This window comes from Mytilus californianus, unplaced genomic scaffold (genome assembly GCF_021869535.1).
Source record: "Mytilus californianus isolate M0D057914Y unplaced genomic scaffold, xbMytCali1.0.p SCAF_10, whole genome shotgun sequence".
Taxonomy (NCBI): Eukaryota; Metazoa; Mollusca; class Bivalvia; order Mytilida; family Mytilidae; genus Mytilus; species Mytilus californianus.
The window spans coordinates 77,587,142-77,610,272 of NW_026262582.1; the positions used below are offsets into that span (position 1 = coordinate 77,587,142).

The 23,131-nt window shown below is 34.5% G+C and overlaps 2 pseudogenes; both read left to right on the top strand.

The window, feature by feature from the left end:
* LOC127718593 (tubulin delta chain-like) overlaps window positions 1-6,967 on the top strand; it is a 38,591-nt pseudogene extending 31,624 nt beyond the window's left edge.
* Window positions 6,968-8,752: 1,785 nt separating this feature from the next.
* On the top strand, window positions 8,753-17,796 carry LOC127719181 (tereporin-Ca1-like; annotated as a pseudogene).
* Window positions 17,797-23,131: the final 5,335 nt, after the last annotated feature.

The window sequence follows — 23,131 nt, forward strand, 5'->3', positions numbered from 1 at the left end:
TCACAAAATGATTTGGTCAAAAAAAAAAAATAAAAATATAGATTTCATGTGAAAAAAAAAACAATTTTTAACAGTATGATGATAACTGTCTTTCAAACGTGATGCCTTTTTTATGCCCCATTTATGGGCATTATGTTTTTCCGTCCGTGCGTCCGTTCGTCCATCCGTCCCGCTTCATGTTAAAGTTTTTGGTCAAGTCAGGTTTAAGTTTTTGGTTAAGGTAGTTTTTGCTGAAGTTGAAGTCCAATCATCAACTTGAAACTTAGTACACATGTTTCCTATGATATGATCTTTCTAATTTTAATGCCAAATTAGAGTTTTGACCCCAATGTCACGGTCCACTGAACATAGAAAATGATAGTGCGAGTCGGGCATCTGTGTACTATGGAGACATTCTTGTTTTATTTTTTTTCACCTGGTAAATAAAAAGAGAGTGATTAATTGAACTTTTTGTGTCATTTGATGTCATAAAACATGTACAATGTATGCCAAAACAATTTGAATGAAATCTCCCATACTTGTCTTGACTCGCAGTGGAAAACATAAAATATTCATGGCAATACAGGTATAACTTAGAAATATCTTTTTATAGAAAACCTAAAAAAAACTACAGGTTGATTAGGTATAAAACAAAAATTAATCTACTGTTCAGAAAATTATCTGCAAAGAAGGAGATAAATACATAAATATAAAAAAGAAGATGTGGTATGATTGCCAATGAGACAACTCTTGACAAGAGACAAAATGACAGAGATATTAACAACTGTAGGTCACTGTATGGCCTTCAACAATGAGCAAATCCCATACCGCATAGTCAGTTATAAAAGGCCCCGAAATGACAAATGTAAAACAATTCAAACGAGAAAACTGACAGCCTAATTTATGTACAAAATAATGATAAAAAAGCAAATATGTAACACAGCAACAAACGACAACCACTGAATTACAGGCATCTGACTTGGGACAGACATATACATATAGAATGTGGTGGGGTTAAACATGTTAGTGGGCGCCTGTATAGGTTTCATAAACTATGTGTCAGTAGATTTTTTATCATATATCAACAATAAATTATTGTTTCAGCTAAAACCAACAGTATTGGACCAAAAGACACAGCTTCATTCACAGTAGCATCCAATTCAGAGTCAATAGTAGAATTCCTTGAGACAGTTTATGAAAGGTCAAGGGTCAAATTCGCTGCCAAAGCTTATCTCCATTGGTATAACAAATATGGAGTAACCAATGTAAGTGGGCATTGTTTAAATATCGATATATAGTTTTCAAATGGGGCTTATCAATCATGTATGGGAACAATGTAAATAACTGGATATAAATTTCATGTGTCAGAAGAACTTTTATGGACTTACCTGCATCAGGAACACTCAAGGTAGAATATTTGAAAGTCAAGGATGTATAAAAGCGGAAAAAGTTAAAAAGCTATATGACCAGAAGAACCTAAAATATAGCCAATGAAATTGAGAATGGAAATGGGGAATATGTCAAAGAGACAACAACCTGACCGTAGAGCAGATAACAGCCGAAGGCCATCAATGAGTCTTCAATGTCTATCTAAGGGTAAAGGTTAAAAAAAGATTTGCAAATAGATGATTACAGCTTTTATAGATAAATCATACTCTTATCGTTGTTGTTTGATGATGCGGTTCATAAGTGTTTCTTGTTTCTTTTTTTTTTATATAGATTAGACCGTTGATTTGTTTTACACTAGTCATTTTGGGGCCCTTTATATTAGATTGTTGTTCAGAGGAGCAAAGGCTCTGTTTTGAAAGCTGTACTTTGACCAATAATTGTCTACTTTTAACACATTGTGACTTGGATTGACATTTGTCTCATTGACACTCATACCACATAGATATAAGAAGATGTGGTATGAGTGCCAATTAGACAACTCTCCATCCAAGTCACAATTTGTAAAAGTAAACCATTATAGGTCAAAGTATGGTCTTCAACACAGACTATTGGCTCACACAGAACAGCAAGCTATAAAGGGCCCCATAATGACTAGACTAAGTAAAAAAACCATTCAAACAGGAAAACCAACGATATCATCTTTATAAAAAAAATTAGAAATGAGAAACACTTTATATGAACCACATCAACAAAAGACAACCACTGAACATGAGGTTCCTGACTTAGGACAGGTGCAAACAAATGCAGCGGTTTAAACGTTTCAATAGGTACCAACCTTCACCCTTACCTTACATCTTCTAATTCTATCTTATGGAGGGATACAATTAATCTTTAGGAGAGCTGTTTCATTTTCCCAGTTTGTTTGAATTGGTCTATTGACATTTTGATAGAGTTAATACTTTTTACAATGAATATGTATCTGTCATTTAAAATTTACCTGTGAAGGTAGTAACCTTATTTTAAAAGTACTGTATATCTTTTAATGAAACTGACTGTCATTGATTTAACATTCTTTGTAAGGTTGTAGTGTGATTTTAATACTTTTTGGATGAAAAACATACAACGCCATGGCCAATTCATTTCTAGTTTTCAGTTTCAAAACATGTGACAGCAGTAATTTTTATACGCCCTTTTACAGGACGTATTATGGTATACCACTGTCCTTCTGTCAGTTCGTCCGTTGTCAACATGTCGGACATTAACTAAAAAATGCTTTATCCAATTTGCATAAAACTTTGGGGAATTGTTTATATCTATCGAGGTGAGCTCCCTTTCATTTTTTATGAATTTTAGATTTTACATTTCTGAGGGATGGGGTTTTATTCATTAAAAAAAGGGGGATTTTCCAGTTTTCAGACAATAACTCAAAATGTTTTCACCAATTTGCAAGAAATTTTGGTGAATTATTTATATCTATTGACATGAGCCCCCCTATCGATTTTTATAAATTTTAGATTTTACATTTCCTAGTTACGGAGTTTTGTTTATAAAGAAAAGGGGGATTTTCTAGTTTTCGGACAAAAACTCAAAAATGCTTTCAGCAGGTCTCAAAAATTTGGTGAATAGTTTATATCTATTGACGTAAGCTCCCCTTCAATCTTTATAAATTTTAGATTTTACGTTTCCTAGTTACGGGGTTTTATTCATTAAAAAAGGGGGGATGTTCCAGTTTTTGGACAATAACTCAAAAATGCTTTCAGCAGTTTTCATGAAACTTTGGTGAATTGTTTATATCTATTGACGTAAGCTCCCTTTAGATTACTATAAATTTCTGATATGACATTGAGAAGTAATTGAACTTTATTCTATGAAAACGCGACGGGCGTATCATGCCATCATGGCGCAGCTGTTTGTAAATTTTCTTCTGCATTTGTTAATTTTGTGTAAAATCAAAAGCTTTAGTACCTTGTTAAATAAATAAAAATAATAGTTTATTAATCTGTTCAAAGCGTTTCTATGAACTTACTTTCGTCAGGAATGCTCAAAGTCAAATATTTGAAAGCCATGGATGTTTTAACAGGGGTGGATACAGGATTTTTGAAAGGGGGGCATAGAATATAATCTTTTGCTGAGCATAGTGAGACGAAAAAAATTTTGGACCTTATTTTAGGCTAAAAACATAAAACAAGTGTAAAATGTGCTAAATTAACGGTTCCTGTCCTGCCTGGGGCATGTATAATTTAGTCTGATTAATCATTTTACAGTCTTAATTTTTCAGTTCAAGTATGGGGGGGGGGGGCATACGCTCTCTAACCCCCCCCCTTTCCACCCCCACCCTCTCTGGATCTGCCACTGTTTAGTACAGAAACATGTGTTGAGCCATATGACAAAAAATGACATTAATTGATTCACACATGTCTAATGTCTAAATATTTAATCAAATGTTACAGAGATTCAGCAAACCATTGCATGTCAGGGAAAAACAAATAATGATGAAGTAGTTGCTTTTGAAATCAAGGTCTAAAATCATTTTAAGCAGCAAGCATGAACACAATAAGGGTGGCCCACTTGTCTTCCTCCATTTTGGATTTTGAAGTAGCAGATAGATCTTTGAAGAAATGTGCAATTTGTGAGAGTAGTATGTAATCCATGTGTAACTGTAAGACTTTAATGTAAATATAGAACCCTTTAAATTATGTGTTTTATCATATTTACAGCTGTAATTTCTAAAAAAAAAACATATTTTGTTTGATTCATTTTTTAGCTCACCTGGCCCTAAGGGCCAAGTGAGCTTTTCTCATCACTTGGCGTCCGTCGTCCGTCGTCGTCCGTCGTCGGCGTAAACTTTTTACATTTTGAACTTCTTCTAGAGAACCACTGAATGGAATGAAACCAAACATGGCATGAATGTTCCTTATGAGGTGCTGACCAAGTGTTGTTACTTTGTAGCGGATCCATTATCCAAGATGGCCGCCAGGGGGGACTTAGTTTAACATAGGACTGTATGGGAAATACATACAAATGTCTTCTTTTAGAGAACCACTGAATGGAATGAAACCAAACATGGGATGAATGTTTCTTATGAGGTGCTGACCGAGTGTTGTTACTTTGAAGCCGATCCATAATCCAAGATGGCCGCCAGCGGGGGACTTAGTTTAACATAGGACCCTATGGGAAATACATACAAATGTCTTCTTTTAGAGAACCACTGAATGGAATGAAACTAAACATGGCATGAATGTTCCTTATGAGTTGCTGACCGAGTGTTGTTACTTTGAAGCCGATCCATAATCCAAGATGGCCGCCAGTGGGGACTTAGTTTAACATGGGACCCTATGGGAAATACATACAAATGTCTTCTTTTAGAGAACCACTGAATGGAATGAAACCAAACATGGCATGAATGTTCCTTATGAGGTGCTGACCGAGTGTTGTTACTTTGAAGCCGATCCATAATCCAAGATGGCCGCCAGCGGGGGACTTAGTTTAACATGGGACCCTATGGGAAATACATACAAATGTCTTCTTTTAGAGAACCACTGAATGGAATGAAACCAAACATGGCATGAATGTTCCTTATGAGGTGCTGACCAAGTGTTGTTACTATGAAGCTGATCCATAATCCAAGATGGCTGCCAGCTGGGGACTTAGTTTAACATTGGACCCTATGGGAAATACATACAAATGTCTTCTTATAGAGAACCACTGAATGGAATGAAACCAAACATGGCATGAATGTTTCTTATGAGGTGCTGACCGAGTGTTGTTACTTTGAAGCCGATCCATAATCCAAGATGGCCGCCTGCAGGGGACTTAGTTTAACATGGGACCCTATGAGAAATACATACAAATGTCTTCTTTTAGAGAACCACTGAATGGAATGAAACCAAACATGGCATGAATGTTCCTTATGAGGTGCTGACCGAGTGTTGTTACTTTGAAGCAGATCCATAATCCAAGATGGCCGCCAGCGGGGGACTTAGTTTAACATGGGACCCTATGGGAAATACATACAAACTTCATCTTTTAGAGAACCACAGAATGGAATGAAACCAAACATGGCAAGAATGTTCATTATGAGGTGCTGACCAAGTGTTGTTACTTTGAAGCTGATCCATCATCCAAGATGGCAGCCAGCAGGGGACTTAGTTTAACATAGGACCCTATGGGAAATACATACAAATGTCTTCTTTTAGAGAACCACTGAATGCAATGAAACCAAACATGGCATGAATGTTCCTTATGAGGTGCTGACCAAGTGTTGTTACTATGAAGCCGATCCATAATCTAAGATGGCCGCCAGCGGGGGACTTAGTTTAACATAGGACCCTATGAAAAATACGTACAAATGTTTTCTTTTAGAGAACCATTGAATGGAATGAAACCAAACATGGCATGCATGTTCCTTTTGAGGTGCTGACCAAGTGTTGTTACTTTGAAGCTGATCCTTCATCCATGATGGCTGCCAGATGGGGACAATGTTTAACAAAGGACCCAATGGACAATACATACAAATGTCTTCTTTTAGAGAACCACATACTGAATGTATTGAAACCAAACATGGCATGAATGTTCCTTATGAGGTGCTGACTAAGTTTTGTTACTTTGAAGCTGATCCTTCATCCATGATGGCCGCCAATGGAGGGACTTCCTTTAACATAAGACCCTATGGGAAATACATACAAATGCTTCTTCTAGAGGTGCACTGAATGGAATGAAACCAAAACATGGCATAAATGTTTCTTATGAGGTGCTGATTAAGTGTTGCTACTTTGTTGCCGATTTACTGTTCAAGATGGCCACCAGGATTTTTTATTAAATTACAGGACCAATATTAAACCAAATTTGGCCTCACTCATTATTAGGGTATCTGTTATGATTTTAATCTATTTTTACATGATTTCCAAAACCAAAGTAGAATCAGGTGAGCGACACAGGCTCTTGAGAGATCCTCTAGTTTTTCAACTTTGCCAAATAAGGGGATATAACTCAGATAGTAGGGGAAGTAGTTCAGATACAGTAATTTTATAATAGAAAGTGTTGTTAATTTACCTATTTTAATATGTAGCAAGAAAACAAGTTTGGTGACCCCATTATTTTCTTTTTCTTACCTGAAAGCATGTTATAAGAGCTATCTTCTCACATTTTATCTTAAAATTCTATGGAATAGTTTTCTTTTTATCACACAAAATAGAATTTTCCTTGTATAATCTATACTAAATCTGACAATTTTGCACAACCCGTAGCATGAAAAAAAGTCCAGTGTGTCAATACATTTTACTATTTTTTTTAAAACAGCATGATAAAAACTTCATTTTGACAAATTATTAAAAAATTCTATGGATTTAATTAAGAAGCCCCAGCAACCTTAAATGCATTTTAATTAAAAAAAAATGTGTTTTGAAATTTAAAATTCAAAGGTAAAATATAATATAGCAGAATAATGTAAATTTTTAAGATTTGATTTTTTATCTTTTTTCAGGAGGATTTTGAAGAAGCATTTGATGTTGTAGAGGACATTATACAGAATTATAAAAGTGCATTTTCATGAAATATAAATAAAATTTATGATTTTAATATTCATGATCATCAAAACAAATGTGTGTCTTATGTTTTTATGTTATTTTTTTTTTTCTATAATCAAGAGCCTTTAAAACCTTCTATATAGGCATTTATGACAAAGTTTCTGTCGTTTTTATAAGCACTGTGGTTTTTAAAAGTTTTTTTGGTTTGTAAAAAAGAGAGCCTAAAAATACCAAAGGAACATTCAAACTCGCAAATGTCTCTCTTATTATGAGTAAATCTGTCTTTAAGATACAATGTGGACCAATTTGTATACTCCACGTTATTTATGGCATTGGGTATAATGTTTTGACCTGTCCGTCTTATGTCTGTTCATCCGTCCGTCGTATCGTCTGTCCGTCCATCAGTCCTCATCGCAATTCCTCTGAAACTACACAACAGAATTTCATGAAACTTTGTAGATAATAAGGACATACTATGTAGATGTGCATATCGACAGGAAATTATGATACAATTTTTTTTCTAGGAGTAACGCCCCTTTGAACTTATTTGTCTCAATATACTACTGCAACAGTTTGTCATCGCAACTGCTCTGAAACCACACAACAGAATTTCATGAAACTTTGTTGATAATAAGGACATACTATGTAGATATGCATATCGACAGGAAATTATGATTCAATTTTTTTTCTAGGAGTAACACCCCTTTGAACTATTTTGCGTCAATATATACTACTGCAACAGTTTGTCATCACAACTCCTCTGAAACCACACAACTGAATTTCTTGAAAGTTTGTAGATAATAAGGACATTCTATGTAGATATGCATATGGACAGGAAATTATGATTTTTTTTTCTAGGAGTTATATATGCCCCTTTGAATTAAGACTTTTGGCCTAAATATACTACTTCAACAGTTTGTAATCGCAACTCCTCTAAAACCACACAACAGAATTTCATGAAACTTTGTATTTTATGAGGACATAATATGTTAATGAGCATATCCACAAGAACATTTATATCAGTTGACTTTTGTAGAGTTATGAGTCTTTGAACTTAGGAATCTGGTGAGATTTTGTTTGTCCAGTGACAATGTTGGGGTGGTGGGTATGTGAGCGTGCTCAGAAATATTCTTTAATTTATGTAAGAAATGATCACAAGGTTTACATGTCTGTCAGGCTTAGTTTCTCTGACCTTGGCCTCATTTTCATGGGTTCATTGACAACGTTAAGTTTATGTGATACATGTAGTTAACGTTGACCTTTACAACTGTCAACATAAAATCAGTCATGGTTAATAGAGCAGGTGAGCCATTTCAGCGTGTGCACTTTTGTCAAACTGTAATATGTTGTGACTGATCTAAAATGGAGTCCAGGTCGATATTATTGACGATTTTCACTTTTTTTCATTGATCAGTGTTGCATGCAAGTAGTTATGTCCTCTTCTTAAATACTATAACCAATAGGTCAACTATATTTGGTCTGTGGAATGATAATTATGTGTACATGTCTGCCTGACAGGGATCCTTTGACCTTGACATCAAGTTCACGGTTCATTAATTAATATTAAAATTTTTCGGTTTGGTCTGTTTCTTTTATACTATGAGTAAATGGTCATTTATGGTGTATGTAATAGTTAAAAAGTATATGTTTATGTCTGACTTGGTTTATCTGACCTTGACCTCATTTCCATGGATACTTGATAATGTTTAGTTTAAATGATACATATAACACTTTATGGTTAGTACCATCAACATACATTACAATCATTCATGGTAAGTAAAACAAGCGACACATTTCAGCTTTTCGGCTCTTGTTTTCATATTATGAGTAATATGCCAACTGTGCATTTGGTGCATGGAATGACTGTACGCTGTACTTGTCTGTTGAAGGGCTTATCTAACTTTTACCTATACTTTTTATGGTTCAAAAGTCAATCTTTAGTTTTCTTGGATTGATTTGTTTCTCCGTTTCTCAAGTACTATGAAAATATTAGCAAATGTTAAGTTGTGTTTTGTGTATGGAAAGACTGTTTCTAGTGCAATTATTTTGTATCAATGGTTCTGATTGGATGACAGTAAGCGTACAATATTTTATCTCCTTGTCTGTAACTAAGGAAGCCGACATTTTGAATTGCGGAATGTATTGACATGTAATTTGTACAATAATAAGCAAAAAAACTCACATGTGCACCTAAAAATCTTCTTTTTATCAAATTTGATTACATTCTGAAGCGGCCAAGAAGCCAGAAAACGCTCGGTGCATACTTATGACGTCACCTAGTTTAGGGACCAAAGAAGATAACATCTTTTCTCAGAATTTCTTTAATGAAAATTTAACACTGAAATCATGATTGAAATTTAATTATGAATTTGTTTTGCATTATAAAAGAGATAACTGTATCGTATTTGAAGCTTTGCGGACGTCCATCGGTAGTTTTACTGTCGCAAATACCAGTTTACCCGTCTCCGCTACGCGCCGCCAGGTAACTAAATGTGCGACAGTAAAACTACCAATGGACGTCCGCAAAGCTTCAAATACGACACAGTAATCTCTTAAATGGTGTACTTGGTCGTCTTGCAGATTTCACCGAAGAGAAACTGACAAAGCCATAGCAAAATACCGAGAGACGAATTACAGAGAAATAATTTCCACAAAACACTACGTAGACAATAAAAAATAATTAAAAAAAAACTAGGATGCATGAAATGCTACGGACGGGCATGATCCTGATGCACTAGTGGCACCTGCCAAGTTGCTCTGGGAAGTACAAATTATATAACTAGTCGAACTTAGGTTCCAACTTGACTTGATTCTTGACTTACTCAAAACCTTAATTCGAATTTCAACTATCGCTCTAATTCGAACTTGAACTCTTAACTCGATTGGTAGTCAGTCTCATCTTGATGTATCAAATTTTCAAAATATTCGAATTTAATTTAGCTCTCGCCGCGATATAGACTTTTTGCGCTCATGCGGCGTAAAGCAAACACCAATCAATCATATTGATGTATCGTGCAGTGAAGAAAGTTAGGGTTTTATACTTTCATTTTATTTTCAGTTTATTAACATCGAAATTTGCAATTGTATGTCCTTGAAAACTTAAATTATTGGTTATTTAAAAAAGTGTTATTATTAAAAAAGTTGAACGTTGCACATATGTTACTGGGTATTTTGTATGGATCAACAACAGTCCCCAATTGGACATGATCTTTTATTGGTACGAATATTTTATTTTTGCTGTTGTCCTTTTGTCCATTCCATACTTTTCATTTGTTAATAATATTTAAATTCATGCAGATGTCGCCTGCACACATTAACCGTATAACCTTTGCTTGTAATCTAGCAGGATAAATCAAAAAGGTTATCAACATAGTAAGAACAGGTCTGGAGCAAAAGGTTATCAACATCATAAGAACAGGTCTGAAGCAAAAGGTTATCAACATAGTAAGAACAGGTCTGGAGCAAAAGGTTATCAACATAGTAAGAACAGGTCTGGAGCAAAAGGTTAACATCGTAAGAACAGGTCTGGAGCAAAAGGTTATCAACATCGTAAGAACAGGTCTGGAGCAAAAGGTTATCAACATCGTAAGAACAGGTCTGGAGCAAAAGGTTATCAACATCGTAAGAACAGGTCTGGAGCAAAAGGTTATCAACATCGTTAGAACAGGTCTGGAGCAAAAGGTTATCAACATCGTAAGAACAGGTCTGGAGCAAAAGTTTATCAACATCGTAAGAACAGGTCTGGAGCAAAAGGTTATCAACATAGTAAGAACAGGTCTGGAGCAAAAGAAAAAAAGGTTATCAACATCGTTAGAACAGGTCTGAAGCAAAAGGTTATCAACATAGTAAGAACAGGTCTGGAGCAAAAGGTTATCAACATAGTAAGAACAGGTCTGGAGCAAAAGGTTATCAAAATCGTAAGAACAGGTCTGGAGCAAAAGGTTATCAACATAGTAAGAAGTTATTAACATTTGCCACTTAAACTAAATCATAACGTTCACAAACATAAGAGTTGACCTTCTGTTATGTTGTCTTACTGGTATGTACGTGCACTCATTTTTTTGTCAATATTTGCATTGAGAATGTTTAGGCAGTCTTATGCTTTTATGTACATATTTGTATACCCCCCCCCCCCCCCCCCCCCTCGTCGTTCTGTCTATCAAACTGTAGAACACAACTTGGAACCGGGCCAACATGTTAAAGATAGGATACTTGAATTTACGTCAGCGGCGGCGTCTGTGAAATCAACATTTAACATGTTTAGGTTCAGTCTGTTGTTGAGAAACATTTTTAGAAATCTTTTCTTTTGTTAAACTTTCTTTTAAATTTGTAGAACATCTTTTTTTATGACCCACAGACAGAAACAACAGCAAAACCTGAAAATAAGTTTTCCGTAGTTGAAGGTGCCGGTAAATTCAGAAAAGCTTTTCAGACGGATTGAATTGATACATAAACTCGTCAAAGATACCAGAATTAAAATTTTGTATTTGCGCCATGCATCAGTGACGCTCGTATAAAAAAAGTTGAAAAAAAACAAATAAAGTACGAAGTTGAAGAGCATTGAGGACCAACAATTATCGAAATCTTTAGTTATTGCTCTATCCTTGAGTAGTTTGTTACAACATTGATCAGGAAGAAAACTCTTAAAAATCCTATGCTTTTCATTTGGCAGATCTTAGATGAAAGGAAGCGGAATTTGCCGAGGTTTGCCGATGACTGTTAGACATTTGTGATAGCTAGAATCTTCAAATTAAAGTTGTTATGCATTAACGTGAAACTAAAATCTGTGTTATTTCTAAGTCAAGAAAATGATTTGACATAAACGTACTAGTGATTTATAAAATTTAAATCCGTTCACAAAGTCCTATCTTCAAAATGCTTTTAAAAAAGTTATATATTACTTTGAACACAATTAGATATTTCTAACTTTCAGGGCTTTTTGCCAGAGTGACTGGTTTAATAGACTGGGCAGCTGCTATAGCGGCGGCTGGATCGGCTGCCAGTGCTGTCACTTCTGGTGCAAGTGTACTTAATGGACTTTTAGGTGGTTCCGGTTATAGTGTGGTCTGTGCGGTGGAAGTAGAAAACTGGACCAAATACCCTTTGATTTACCCCGAATCATACATCAATGGTGGCATTATTCAAGCTCCACCGGTGGTAGTGAGACCAGGACAAAGGGAGCAGTTCGTAAGTAGCAGACTCTCATGACCGGTTTAAACGTTTCCATATACTATTAACACAGAAAGATGTGTTTTTGTCATACTTAGTATGTATTTCTATTTGTATTCATCTGATAAGTTAATATAAAAAAGAAGATGTGGTATAATTGCCTATATATGAGACAACTCTCCACAAGAGACCAAATGAAAAATTTTTTTTCAACTGATTTGTATAGTTCGTTCTTATGTTGTACTGTAACGTCACTGTCCCAGGTTAGAGGGAGGATTGAAATCCCGCTAATATGTTAAACCCCGTCAATGACTATACAGTATGGGCTTTGCTCATTGTTAAAGGCATAACGCTGACCTATAGCTGTTAATTTCAGTGTCATTTTAGTTTCTTGTGGAGACTTGTCTCATGCGCAATCATACCACATCTATAGGGATTGAAACAGTATTTGGAAGGCCATATAATTTACCTCAATTTAGGATAGACTCTTGAATTTTAAAGAGTCGTTATAGGATGAACAGATTATATAATCCGGAGGGAAAATATAATACAAGCCCAAACGAAAAAATATAAACAAGTCTAAATTGAAAACAACGTTCAAACCTATGATTGCGTTGGATAAAAACTGCAATTTTTATACGTGTGCATGAAAAACAAATTTCTTGCTAGAGGGGTCTAAATACAGCACACACAACATTTTCCAATAGACCAAAAAAGTGAAAACGTATATTTTAACAAAACGCATTTGACTAACAGGTCGAACAACGGATGTTCTTAAACCCTGCTGACTGCCATTGGCGATTGCCAAATAAACGGATCACAAGATGTAACAAAATGGATCTTATTATTTATTTATTACCAAACAGAAAACAATAAACTTGCGGAAAAGATGGTATACCGCAAACACGAGGTGCAAAAATTTATACACCATATCCGGATTTCGACATTTAATGTCTCTTCAGAGATGTGAGGGATCGAAGCGGTATTTGGAAGGCCATATAATTTACCTCAATTTAGGATAGACTCTTGAATTTTGAGGAGTCAAAATAGGATGAACGGATCATATAAACCCGAAGGCAAATATAAGACAAGCCCAAACTAAAAAAATATAAACAAGTCTAAATTGAAAACAACGTTCAAACCTATGATTGCGTTGGATAAAAACCGCAATTTTTATACGTGTGCATGCAAAACAAATTTCTTGTTAGAGGGGTCTAAATACAGCACAAACAACATTTTCAAAAGATCAAAAAAGTGAAAAAGTATATTTTAACAAAACGCATTTGACTAACAGGTCGAACAACAAATGTTCTTAAACCCTGCTGACTGCCATTGGCGATTGCCAAATAAACGGATCACCCGGTGTAATAAATGCATCTTAATTATGAATTTAATACCAAACAGAAAACAATAAACTTGCGGAAAAGATGGTATACCGCAAACAAAAGGTGCAAAGAATTTTTGTACACCATATCGGGATTTCGACAATTAATGTCTCTTCGGTGATGTTAGGAATCGAAACGGTATTTGGAAGGCCATATAATTTACCTCAATTTAGGATAGACTCTTGAATTTTGAGGAGTCAAAATAGGATGAACGGATCATATAAACCCGAAGGCAAATTTAATACAAGCCCTAACGAAAAAATATAAACAAGTCTAAATTGAAAACAACGTTCAAACCTATGATTGCGTTTGATAAAAACCGCAATTTTTATACGTGTGCATGCAAAACAAATTTCTTGTTAGAGGGGTCTAAACACAGCACAAACAACATTTTCCAAAAGATAAAAAACGTGAAAAAGTATATTTTAACAAAACGCATTTGACTAACAGGTCGAACAACAAATGTTCTTAAACCCTGCTGACTGCCATTGTCGATTGCCAAATAAACGGATCATCCGGTGTAATAAATGGATCTTAATTATAAATTTAATACCAAACAGAAAACAATAAACTTGCGGAAAAGATGGTATACCGCAAACAAAAGGTGCAAAGAATTTTTGTACACCATATCCGGATTTCGACAATTAATGTCTCTTCAGTGATGTTAGGAATCGAAACGGTATTTGGAAGGCCATATAATTTACCTCAATTTAGGATAGACTCTTGAATTTTGAGGAGTCAAAATAGGATGAACGGATCATATAAACCCGAAGGCAAATATAATACAAGCCCAAACGAAAAAATATTAACAAGTCTAAATTGAAAACAACGTACAAACCTATGATTGCGTTGGATAAAAACCGCAATTTGTATACGTGTGCATGCAAAACAAATTTCTTGTTAGAGGGGTCTAAATACAGCACAAACAACATTTTCCAAAAAATCAAAAAAATGAAAAAGTATATTTTAAGAAAACACATTTGACTAACAGCTAGGTCGAACAACAAATGTTCTTAAACCCTGCTGACTGCCATTGGCGATTGCCAAATAAACGGATCACCCGGTGTAATAAATGCATCTTAATTATGAATTTAATACCAAACAGAAAACAATAAACTTGCGGAAAAGATGGTATACCGCAAACAAAAGGTGCAAAGAATTTTTGTACACCATATCGGGATTTCGACAATTAATGTCTCTTCGGTGATGTTAGGAATCGAAACGGTATTTGGAAGGCCATATAATTTACCTCAATTTAGGATAGACTCTTGAATTTTGAGGAGTCAAAATAGGATGAACGGATCATATAAACCCGAAGGCAAATTTAATACAAGCCCTAACGAAAAAATATAAACAAGTCTAAATTGAAAACAACGTTCAAACCTATGATTGCGTTTGATAAAAACCGCAATTTTTATACGTGTGCATGCAAAACAAATTTCTTGTTAGAGGGGTCTAAACACAGCACAAACAACATTTTCCAAAAGATAAAAAACGTGAAAAAGTATATTTTAACAAAACGCATTTGACTAACAGGTCGAACAACAAATGTTCTTAAACCCTGCTGACTGCCATTGTCGATTGCCAAATAAACGGATCATCCGGTGTAATAAATGGATCTTAATTATAAATTTAATACCAAACAGAAAACAATAAACTTGCGGAAAAGATGGTATACCGCAAACAAAAGGTGCAAAGAATTTTTGTACACCATATCCGGATTTCGACAATTAATGTCTCTTCAGTGATGTTAGGAATCGAAACGGTATTTGGAAGGCCATATAATTTACCTCAATTTAGGATAGACTCTTGAATTTTGAGGAGTCAAAATAGGATGAACGGATCATATAAACCCGAAGGCAAATATAATACAAGCCCAAACGAAAAAATATTAACAAGTCTAAATTGAAAACAACGTACAAACCTATGATTGCGTTGGATAAAAACCGCAATTTGTATACGTGTGCATGCAAAACAAATTTCTTGTTAGAGGGGTCTAAATACAGCACAAACAACATTTTCCAAAAAATCAAAAAAATGAAAAAGTATATTTTAAGAAAACACATTTGACTAACAGCTAGGTCGAACAACAAATGTTCTTAAACCCTGCTGACTGCCATTGGCGATTGCCAAATAAACGGATCACCCGGTGTAATAAATGGATCTTAATTATAAATTTAATACCAAACAGAAAACAATTAACTTGCGGAAAAGATGATATACCGCAAACAAAAGGTGCAAAGAATTTTTGTACACCATATCCGGATTTCGACAATTAATGTCTCTTCAGTGATGTTAGGAATCGGAACGGTATTTGGAAGGCCATACAATTTACCCCAATTTAGGATAGACTCTTGAATTTTGAGGAGTCAAAATAGGATGAACAGATCATATAAACCCGAAGGCAAATTTAATGCAAGCCAAAACGAAAAAATATAAACAAGTCTAAATTGAAAAAAAAACGTTCAAACCTATGATTGCGTTGGATAAAAACTGCAATTTTTATACGTGTGCATGTAACAAATGTCGTTGTAGAGGGGTTTAAATACAGCACAAACAACATTTGCAAAAGACTAAAAGAGTGAAAAAATATATTTTAAGAAAACGCATTTGACTAACAGGTCAAACAACTGATGTTCTTAAACCCTGCTGACTGCCATTGGCGATTGCCAAATAAACTTATCACAACATGAGGTTCTAAATTTTTTACACCATATCCGGATTTCGACAATTAATATCTCTTCAGTGATATTTGGAAGGCTATTTAATTTACCTCAATTTAGAATAGACTCTTGAATTTTAAAGAGTCAAAATAGGATGAACGGATTATATAAACCGGAGGAAAAATATAATACAAGCCCAAACGAAATAAATATAAACAAGTCTCAATTGAAAACAACGTTCAAATCTATGATCGCGTTGAATAAAAACTGCAGTTTTTATACGTGTGCATGTAACAAATTTCGTTGTAGAGGGGTTTAAAGCACTAACAACATTTTTAAAAGACAAAAAAAGAGTGAAAAAATATATTTTAACAAAACGCATTTGACTAACAGGTCGAACAACTATGTTCTTAAACCCTGCTGACTGCCATTGACGATTGCCAAATAATTTGATCAGAATATGTAACAAAATGGATCTTTATATTAATTTAATATCAAACAGAAAACAATAAAATTGCGGCAAAGATGAAATACCACAAACATGAGGTGCAAAAATATATATGATTGTCGATGGGGTGACTATCCACCAGAAAACACCTTTTAATCACTGTATGGCCTTCAAAAAAGAGTAAAATACATAACGTATAATCAGCTATTGCAGTCTCTGACATACCAATAATGTAAACAAATTCAAAGAAGAAAACTAAAGTTCTAAACAATGGACGAAAAACAAATATTACATTCAGCAACCACGACACCTACTGAATTGCAGGTTCCTAATTTTAGTCAGTCACAAATAATGTGACTGGTATATCATGTTTATAACACATGTAACAGTAGCGTAATTAACAGCAAAACATTAGAAAACAACGGTAAACACAAAATGTTTAATTGTTCATCTAAATATGAAAACCATTTATAAAGGCTTAGCCAAAAAAAAAAAGATCTTCTCAGTAATTTTTTAAAGTAAATTATTTTTTATTTCTTGTGCAAGTACTGACCCACGCGACAGACATGCTATATTGCATTCGATGGTAAGATAGTGACTGAAAATAAAATCCGATAAATAGAAATGATTCTACACAGACTTGTTCATTTATGTTGAATTTCGCATTGACCGTTTTATCACATTAACATTTAGAGTTTTTTATCCGACCATGTCGTACCACCTGGTATCAATTTTATATCGATTCCATTAAATTCTAATCTTTATGGTCTTTAATATTACAAAAGAAAGTTTGCGACAATGAGACAAATAGAAATATACATTACATTTTATTTTTTATTTGCAGGTAGCACACAAATCCGGGAATACCGCTACAGGTACATACGGAACAGCATCTTGGTTAATATCGTCTACTAGTAAGAGAACAGTCGTCATGTGGAGTTGTCCATACAGTTTTGATTTACACAGCAACAAACTAGGCGTTGGGCTAACAGATAAAGGAGTTACACAACATAAAGATTGGTTCCAACAATTGGAGTCTGGAACAAGCGGCTCTGGTTTAAATCTCCGACGTGGAGAATATTACCAACATACTAAAACAATATCTATCAAAGACAGCCAATGGCATTATGGGGACCAGCCATAAAGCTAAAGCTCGCATCATCGTGCGACCATTTGAGTTAAATGATCTTGCAGACTCATTGAAAGTGCAGGTTGAGAAAGTACCTATTGTGGGGTAGCTTCAATACTGTACAATTTTCGATTTTTTATCGATTTTTTCTTGTACTTGAAACAAACTATTGATTGTTCAAATACTAAATTTATAAATTATTGAATTGTAGAAATACTGTTGGATGCTTGTCAACTTTTTAATACATGTAGTACGCCAAATAACGCCCCCAGGGCAAAGTGAACACAAAAACAGTGTTAGATGCATGATTTTGTTTATTAGTTGTTATTGGCTTTGAAGTAGCTGCCAGTAACTGCGAGTATTCTCCGATCTGTACTTAGTGTCTTTTTGGTGTTGTGATTTAGAAGTATCCGGCCATGTCCAATCTGTGTAGTGTTAAATGTATTTATAAGTGTATCCATCTGATGAGTTAAGCCTCGTTCAACTGATTTTGATAGGCCGTTCCTATGTTGTACTGTTACACCACTGTACCAGGTTAGGCGAGGGTTGATATCCCAAGTCAGGAGCCTGTCTCAATGGTTATCGTTTGTTGCTGTGTTACATATTTGTTTTTCGTTCCTTTGTTTTACATTAATTATGCCGTAAATTTTTATATGTGTCATTTCGGGGCCTTTTAAAGCTGACTATGCGGTATGGGGTTTGCTCATTGTTGAAGGCCGTATGGTCACCTAAAATTGTTAATTTTTGTGTCATTTTGTCTCTTGTGGAGAGTTGTCTCATTGGCAATCATACCATATCTTCTTGTCTTTATATATAAGGCTTGTTGGATACACATGTGGAACAGGATCTTCTTACCCTTTCGGAGCACCTGATATCACTACCAGTTTTTGATGGGGTTCGTGTTTCTTAGTCTTTAATTATATATGTTGTGTCTTGTGTACTATTATTTGTCTGTTTGTATTTTTATTTTTTAGCCATGGCGTTGTCAGTTTATTTTCGATCTATGAGTTTGACTGTCCCTCTGGTATAAAAATGTTTAATAGCTCTTTTTAAACGCATTTTTATTAGTTTAAAATGTTTATCAAAATCAACGTATGCTTCTCCATCAATAATGAATTGCAAAAGTATGCTAAGTAAATATTCAATCTTCAGACATATACTTATTATCTTTGAAAGCTTGGAGAGGGTTTATTTCCTGACAGTTATTTCTACAAGAATATAATAAAACTTTAGATTTGATAAATCAGTCAAGTAGAAACCGTCCTACTTCAGACTGTTCAGCTATATTACATGAGTTTTTTAAATTCCAAGAACAGTTTTACAAAGATTATGATGAACTTCCTCAAAGCTGAATCTATCTGTCAATGATAAAATATCACATTTAGTTCCACGCATTTTGGCTCTGTTGGTGGTTCTAAAAATTGGAGTAATATTCTTCCATAAACAAATCATGTTGTTTAGTCTAGTACCTTTGAAATTCATATTAACACAGATTATTACCAAACAAATGAATGGATACACATTAGCAAGTTCTTTATAACTTACTGTTTATTGCTATTGTTAATACATTACGAAAAGTTGACAGGCAAAAGAGATATATGGATCACATCAATTCGACAGCAACCCAGCAATTTCCACTGAACAATTGTTTATATGACAATAAACAGTTTCCACAGATATTATACATTCAAATCATTCGGTAAGATGAATCAAACCGAATTTAGAAACTAGATGTGGCGGAACGACACGAATGGCCCAGTCTTATAAAAAACACATGTGGACACAAACATGCATGGATATTATCCAGCTCTCAAGACCAATACTAGTTTGATGAAAAATTTTCTTAATCAATGAGAAATTAAATTTCAAAATATCAGCAAACAAGAAGTGGATGTAATTCAATTAAAACAAGATGTGTTGAAACGACATGAAAATCAGCATAACAGAACGAAACATAATCTTCATCTGTAACACATCATGGTTAACTCACATACCAAAAATCAGCCCAAAATCTGAAGGCGTTTAGAAAAAAAAGTCCCTATAACTGTGATTTTCAACAATTTATCAAAGTCCAAAACACGTAATTTCGGAAAAAACTAGAAGAGCGGAACAAAACTTAAACTTTATCTGTAACTCATCATCATTAACTCACTTATCAAAAAATCAGCCCAATATTTGAAGGCGTATAGAAAAAAAAACCGTATAACTGTGATTTTCAACAATTTATCAAAGTAGTAAAGCCCGTAATTGCGACAAAAATTAGCAGAGCGGAACGGAACTTAAAATTGATCTGTAACTCATCATGGTTAACTCTCGTACCAAAACTCAGCCCAATCTATGAAGGTGTTTAGAAAAAAGTCCGTATAACTGTGATTTTCAACAATTTATCAAAGTCCAAAACCCGTAATTTCGGCAAAAATCAGCAGAGCGTAACGAAGCTTAACCTTGATCTGTAACACATCTGGTTTGCTCACATACCAAAAATCAGTTCAATATCGCAAGGCGATTAGAAAAAAAGTTCGAAATTCTGATATTCAACAAGTTATCAAAGTCCAAAGCCCGTAATTTCTGCAAAATTAGCAGAGCGTAACGAAGCTTAAACTTGATCTGTAATTCATAATGGTTAACTCACATACCAAAATTCAGCCCAATATATGAAGGCGTTTAGAAATAAAAGTCCGTATAACTGTGTTTTTCAACAATTTATCAAAGTCCAAAGCCCGTAATTTCGCCAAAAATTAGCAGAGCGGAACGAAACTTAAACTTGATCTGTAACTCATCATGGTTAACACACATACTAAAAAATCATCCAAATATCTGGAAAAAAACATGCGTATAATGGTTTGTTGCGGAATGACGGAATGACGGAATGACGGAATGACGGACAAGGGTAAAACTATATGGCCCCGACAACTTTGTTGCGGAGACAGAAAAACACATTGTTTTAACGCATATGACGTGCGTTTGGAAAGTTATTTATATGTCGAAAAAATGTGGAAAAAGAAGCGGAACATACCGAAGGGAAATTCAAACTCATAAGTCGAAGTCAGACTGACAACACTATGGAAAAAACGAAAACCTACCAACAGACAAACAATCTATAATACTAAAATAAAGAGGTCGAATTTGTCATGACGTAAATTTTTTTATATATAACTAATATAGGAAAATGTTGTTGATAAAAATTACACCATTCCAGGCCCTTTTGTTTTCCACATAATTAATATTAACAATATTTAACAAGTTTCAGGTCGAATCCGATACCAATACCAATAGTATATGTCACATGTAGTTTCCGGTTATATTTATGTTCTGTATTTTGCTCCTTGATAGGAGCATCACCATGTGGTATGGTGTAAAGGAGGACATTTAACACACTGTATCGGCACAGAGTTAATGTGAGCATTTTTCTTCCCAGTTTCCCAGCCTATTTAACCTTCCCCCAAAAACAAACAATAAGAACAATGCAATAAAACATAATTGTGAAATACTTTCGCCCGATTCGCTCATCCGCAAAATATAAAAATTGAAAAATATAAAAACAATTATATACAAAATAAGGGATAAAGTTGTAGTAAGGAAACCAGGACGGGATAAAAAAATTAAGGCAGAGAAAACTGTGCACACTAAAAATCCAGGCTAAAAATAAGGCGTTGGTATTTCAGTCAAAGACGCGCGATGGCGTGGGTGTGTTCTAGTAGTTTATAAGTTTTCTATGTTTAGCTTTGTAGACAGTTTCTTGTCTTTTGATTGTTTTTCGTTTTTTGCCCTGGCATTGTCAGTTCGTTTTTGACTAATGAGTGTGATAAATCCTTTGGTATTTTTTGCCTCTCTTCTACAAAACACAACATAGAAAACTGAAGACTGAGCAACACGGACCAAACAAAAACATGGATGATCACATGTGATTCAGCACGGTAAGCAGATCCTGTTCCACACCGTGTTGCTCGTTAAATATTCATTAGGTGAAGAAATGAGGACGAGATTGTGATAATTGGAAAATATCAATGATGGTCTATGGAAGTCATATTCGATAACGTCAACAAATTTGTGATGACAACTGTTAATTTTCCTAATGGATGACTGCAACTTCATCAATTGGAACTTTTGGTTTAAAAGCTTCTAAGAAGCATGGACACATTTATTTCTAGAGGTCTAAAATCGATTGCATTTTTTAAATAACAAATAGCTAAGAGTCGGAACTGGGAAAAGGAAAAATATATTCCTATGAAAAAACTTTCTTCAAGCAAAACAAATATGTTAAGAACTTGTATCTATAAATTCAGTATTTTGATAGTATCAGTATGAGTAAACGTTTGATAAAGTATGATTTGTCCCTCCCGTAAACAAGATGTAGATTCGACCCTAAAGAATAATAATAAAGGGGAAAAAAAGAATATCAAATAATAGTCCAACAAATTAAAGATAGAAAATAATGTAAAAATAAAATAAAGATTGGAAAATAAACAGTGGTCTGTTAAACAACAAAAACATAGAGAATAATGGATAAGCATATAAAAAAGGGGGAAAAACTGTCAAAATAACAGAATACAGACATCCATTTATGTCAGTTTTGTAGTTTCAAAGTTAAGATATGACAAATGTTCCTCTTATTTATTTTTCTGTCAAAAGCTGACAAATTTCCTTAATGTTCCATAGTAGAAGCTTAACAAAATGATGAAAAGTATAATGAGGTTTCTCGCAAGCCCGAAGAGGGATCCATTTGTTTAATTTTCAAACATCCTCTCGTGAACAAATTGTAACGGAACGTAATCGAAGTGATTCTGAAGTTCGTCTAATGGCTTGTAGAAAGTTCTGCCACTTTCCGTAACTCGGAAAATGCCGCCATAATCCTCACTGACATGTTATGGGGGAAAAAGGCGAAAGATACCAGATGGATACTCAAACTCATAAGTCGAAAACAAACTGATAACGCCATGACAAATAAAGAGAAATACTCAAAGACAAACATCAGTATACAATGACAACATAGAAAACAAAAGACTGAACAACACAAACTCATTCAAAAACCGGGGATGGTATCAGGTGCGCAGGAATGGTAGGCAGACCCTTCTTCATTTGTGGTACCCGTCGTGTTGTTAATATTAGTATGAACCCGGTGATACATTTAATTTGGTAGGTTACATTCGAGAATGAAGACAATGACGGGATTGTAGTTCCGACAAAATTGAAAATTACGTTTTGATTTTAAAATATGATTAGTCTAGTGAACGAAAATGAAACGAACACATATGGCAAAATCAAAGGTACTTTATTTAAACCATTTGCACCACGTGACTTTGTCCCTTTTGATCAAATTACTTCCCTTAGCTTAAGATTGAAAATATAATTTATTATTGATTTGCGGATAATCCAGTCCTTTTCCGTCATGTATCTAAAACTAATGTATCTTTAAAAACTTCCTTTGGCGGATATTTACAAAA